This window comes from Nymphalis io, chromosome 7, assembly GCF_905147045.1.
Source record: "Nymphalis io chromosome 7, ilAglIoxx1.1, whole genome shotgun sequence".
Classification (NCBI taxonomy): Eukaryota; Metazoa; Arthropoda; class Insecta; order Lepidoptera; family Nymphalidae; genus Nymphalis; species Nymphalis io.
Window position 1 is genome coordinate 12,476,747 of NC_065894.1, and position 5,611 is coordinate 12,482,357.

At 38.2% G+C, this 5,611-nt stretch overlaps 1 pseudogene; it reads right to left on the reverse strand.

The window, feature by feature from the left end:
* On the reverse strand, positions 1–5,611 carry LOC126769782 (hepatic leukemia factor-like; annotated as a pseudogene).

Genomic DNA, 5,611 nt, shown 5'->3' on the forward strand with positions numbered 1-5,611 from the left:
TTAAGTGTTATCATTTATGGTATAGATGTCATCGTGGTTCACTTTTTCTAAGTGAGCCTTAAACAGATATTGCGTGTTCAAAGTTTCAAACTATTGGACTTTGGTGTGCTTAATTTTTGTTTAAAGCCATCCAGTCTCAGTTGTGAAAGATACAATCATGAAGAAACCTGCATGTGTTGAATGAAAATCTTCTCTGTTACTAGATACACATGTGACACGAACAAGTTCCAAACATCTTCAAAACGAGATAGGTACTACTAACAGCAGTGAGACATTTGCAAAATGCAACCATTTTATTATTATTATTATTATAACCATTGCAGAAAAAATTGTTGGAGAATATGATTTTAGTTGCAACATTCGGTCAAATAGTAGTTAAACCATTCGTGAATAATGAAAGATAATTCGAACGATTCATAAATGTTATTCATGCAAGAACAGGAAGCAAATGACACCGTAAGGCTCCTCTCCGGATGTAACTGTATTTAATTTTATATATATTAAGTTTTAGCCGACAACGCAGTCACGGAAAATAATGTACAACCTTGTAATACTCAAATAAGTGTTCGGCAGGCCGGCATACATATATAGGTATACAGGAAAAGAAATGCATGGATATAATTATTGCTATAACTTGTGTAGCTGTTATTTTTTACTAAGCCGACTGGCTACTGATTTTATCGCCTATTCTTAGCCATAAAGTCTACGTACCCAACCGGTGGCGTTTGATCTTGGCGTTTCAAAAATTAGGTACCTGTTAAAATATATTTAAGTAAAAATAAAATAGAATTCGTTGAACTGTTGTACTAATTGTTCCATCCGTACTGAATTTTACTGGCTGCGGTTGTATACTATCTTATCTTTGTGTCCCGAAATAACGAAAAACCGATAAGCAACTTAGCATGAAACAAAACTATGGGTTATATAGTCCGCTGTCTTAAGTCATTGTAATAATACGGGTGCTGTATTTTATAGTCATGGCCGCTGCACAAGTTTTACGACTTCTGCAATAAACCGTGCTCCGGCACAGGTAGGGGGCCGGTGGGCGGCGAATATCTATGAGATTAAATTTAATAGCTACCTATTAATGACTAAAAAACTTTCAACGTTTTTACATGGAAATATATTTAACTCGAGAAACCAAACTTTATTTTTTGTACCCCTTTGTAACTGTGACTATTCAAAGAATATGTTCTTGTTACGTGCATGTAAAAGTTATAACAAACATTGTACAGAATTAGATATATTTAACTCAAAAATTAGCGAATTTAAATTTAGTTTACGTCATATAATTAAATTATAGCAGTTTCACTTGCATTTTGTGCTTTCTGTTTTTGTTTTTATTTTTAATATAATATGTCATTTGTTTGTATTAATTTTAAGTGGAAACTTGATTGATTTATGTTTTTCTTATATTTGTTTTTTTACTATTAAGTGTAATTATAATTGTTTGTTTCCCAAATAAATAAATAAAATAAAATAAAAATATATGGACAGGATCATCAATCTTGCTATACCTATGATGTTGCCTATGTTAATATATATAAATAGACATACTTTCTGATATAAACTTTTTCTACGCGAAAACTTGAGGTTATATGATATTTATAGGAAGACATGCAGGAAAAAACACCACCTGATGATAAGTGGTCACCACCATAGAAACTACCTATTTACCATAGAAATTACCTAATAAACATAACACAAATCGTTTGATGAACAGAGGCAAAAAATATATTGAACGGTTTCGTATTTGCCTTTAAACATTTTATATTGATTATCTACAAATTAAAAATACACTAAACCCATTTAAAGTAAATATAAAAGTAAATTATGTATATCTATCGATCATCTTTACTGGTGGTAGGGCTTTGTGCAAGCTCGTCTGGGTAGGTACCACCCACTCATCAGATATTCTACCGCAAAACAGCAATACTTGATATTGTTGTGTTCCGGTTTGAAGGGTGAGTGAGCCAGTGTAATTACAGGCACAAGGGACATAAAATCTTAGTTCCCAAGGTTGGTGGCGCATTGGATATGTAAGCGATGGTTGACATTTCTTACAATGCCAATGTCTAAGAGCGTTGGTGACCACTTACCATCAGGTGGCCCATATGCTCGTCCGCCTTCCTATTCTATAAAAAAAAAAAAAAAATCTTTGAATACACAATAAACACTCATTCTGAACCCGATTGATCGGAAAGAAGCAAAAAGCGGCGCTTGCGCAAGCCGCACCCATTCTATTGTAACTTAATGGTATGTACTTAACTTTTTATTCAATGGGGACTTGAATGGGGTTAAGCTCGGTAGTCCACCTTATCTTTATGATACAAGATAGAAAAATCTATTGAAGATATTTGACTCGATATAGATATAGATATTGTTAGTGTAAACTTCAAATTGATTATAACTTTCTATGATTTTGTAACAAAACTAAAAGGTTTTAAATAATTAAAAGGTCAATTTATGTTTGGTCATTTATTAAATTTATTTCAACTTACAATTCTTTAGAGAATAATATTCTGCAAGTATACTTTTTATAAGATTGCACAAACATCATTGCACAAACACCTTAGAGTTTAGAACTTATAGTTCAAAATAATAAAAATTAAACACTATTATAATTCTAAATCTCTAAAGGAACGTCTGGTCACACACTATACACCTATTCGAAGACAGCAGACGTATGATCTTAGACAGGTCTTTTTTCAAATAAGTGACCTTGAGTGAATTGTGGATCTCTCGTAGTTTTCTCCTGTCACGGCTCTGCTTTGCAGCAAAATTATTCCTCTCTCTCTGTTTTCTATAAAAATCGTCGGCGTTCTGATTAGTTTGCACGGCACGACGCATTCTCGGATTATTACCGAGCAACGACCCTCCGTTCTTTTCGGCCATTGCTCTGAGGGCTTCCCTCTCGAACGCAAGGTAGTCCGGATCGTCTGATAGAGCGTCTACATCTGTCATATAACTTGGACGCTTTTTTTTTTCGTCTGATACCGGAGACTTGGGTGGCGAAAATACGCACGTACTCCTTGAGACACTCATCGATTGCGACATATTTGTACTCGAAGACGCAGGCGCTGGTTCAACAACGGGCACGTACATGGGCTGGACATACCCGATGTATGGGTACGGTTCAACACTGTGTTGCACTGTGCTTATACACGGATACGGTGGAAGCTCCGTTGGACGCTTTTTTTTTTGTCTGATCCCGGAGACTTGGGTGGCGATATCAAGCACGTACTTATATAATTATTAGTCGATTGCTGCAACCCGGAACTCGAAGGCCCAGGCGATGGTTCAACAACGGGCACGTACATGGGCTGGACATACCCGATGTATGGGTACGGTTCAACACTGTATTGCACTGTGCTTATACACGGATGCGGTGGAAGCTCCGTATTTGTTTGCGATGTCGTTTCACGTGTACTATTTACAGATAGATCTAATGGTGAGTCCTCAGCGTATGGTGTCCAGAGAGCCATGATTACTTTAGTTAGTACGGTTAGTAGTTACGGTTGACTGCGAGTAACTAATGATGTTGTTGGTCGCCCCGGTCTTTTATTCTCGGGGGTGTGGTCTAATTGTGCAGGGCACCCCCACCCCGCTGCACGGGTTACTTCCGCTACCTGAACCAACGGGATACATCGGAAGAACAATGGGGTGACTTTCGGTCTATTATGAAGAGTTGCGTAGATTTTGCGTTTGCTATTAATTTGCTACTCAAGCTTGCTTGTTTTTGACACAATAGATAGAAAAATGTGAAGGTTGATTACAATGATATCATGATGTCACAATTTTCTGATACAATATCGCGAAATGTTTTCAAATAATTTCTTCATTTTATTGTATGTACGATGCTCTACGTGTTCTTTGGTTTCATACTGATATTAATTTAAGTAATTTATTATAACCATTGCAGAAAAAATTGTTGGAGAATATGATTTTAGTTGCAACATTCGGTCAAATAGAAGTTAAACCATTCGTGAATAATGAAAGATAATTCGAACGATTCATAAATGTTATTCATGCAAGAACAGGAAGCAAATGACACCGTATGGCTCCTCTCCGGATGTAACTGTATTTAATTTTATATATATTAAGTTTTAGCCGACAACGCAGTCACGGAAAATTATGTACAACCTTGTAATACTCCAAGTATACTATTTATAAGATTGCACAAACATCATTGCACAAACACCTTAGAGTTTAGAACTTATAGTTCAAAATAAAAAAAATTAAACACTATTATAATTCTAAATCTCTAAAGGAACGTCTGGTCACACACTATACACCTATTCGAAGACAGCAGACGTATGATCTTAGACAGGTATTTTTTCAAATAAGTGACCTTGAGTGAATTGTGGATCTCTCGTAGTTTTCTCCTGTCACGGCTCTGCTTTGCAGCAAAATTATTCCTCTCTCTCTGTTTTCTATAAAAATCGTCGGCGTTCTGATTAGTTTGCACGGCACGACGCATTCTCGGATTATTACCGAGCAACGACCCTCCTTTCTTTTCGGCCATTGCTCTGAGGGCTTCCCTCTCGAACGCAAGGTAGTCCGGATCGTCTGATAGAGCGTCTACATCTATGATATAACTTGGACGCTTTTTTTTTGTCTGATACCGGAGACTTGGGTGGCGAAAATACGCACGTACTCCTTGAGACACTCATCGATTGCGACATATTTGTACTCGAAGACGCAGGCGCTGGTTCAACAACGGGCACGTACATGGGCTGGATATACCCGATGTATGGGTACGGTTCAACACTGTGTTGCACTGTGCTTATACACGGATACGGTGGAAGCTCCGTTGGACGCTTTTTTTTTTTTGTCTGATCCCGGAGACTTGGGTGGCGATATCAAGCACGTACTTATATAATTATTAGTCGATTGCTGCAACCCGGAACTCGAAGGCCCAGGCGATGGTTCAACAACGGGCACGTACATGGGCTGGATATACCCGATGTATGGGTACGGTTCAACACTGTGTTGCACTGTGCTTATACACGGATGCGGTGGAAGCTCCGTATTTGTTTGCGATGTTGACAAGGTTGACATACTCGTTCTCTGAGCTTGTGCCTTAATTTCGCAATTCTTTTCTTTAGATATGTCACTTGAAACGCGTGACGAACTTCTCTTAACTTACGTCTGTCTCTGCTCTGTTTCGCCGCGTAATTGTTTTTTTCTCTCTGCTTCCTGTACGAGTCGTCAGCGTCTCGATTCCTCTGGACCGCTCGCCTCATTCTCGGATTATTTCCAAGTAAGCTGCCTCCATTCTTCTCGGCCATAGCTCGAAATGCATCCTGCTTGAAAATGCTTGATACTCGGCATCATCAGACAGCGAGTCGACATCTAAGTCCTCTGATTGCGATGTTGAAAGTGCGTTTCTGTAGTTCCAACTCTCGACCGGAGATATTTGGGACGGCGGGATGTTGCACTCATAACAATTGTAAGATCTATTTTCATGTTCTAAACTCGGTGGCTCTGATGAATATCTATAGTCAGGAACCTTGGAACCAGGTGTTGAGGTACTGTCTGGTGAGACTTCCTGTTTAACATTTGTAGTTAAGTCCAAAGGTTCCTCCGCGTAGGGGGTCCACAAAGCCAT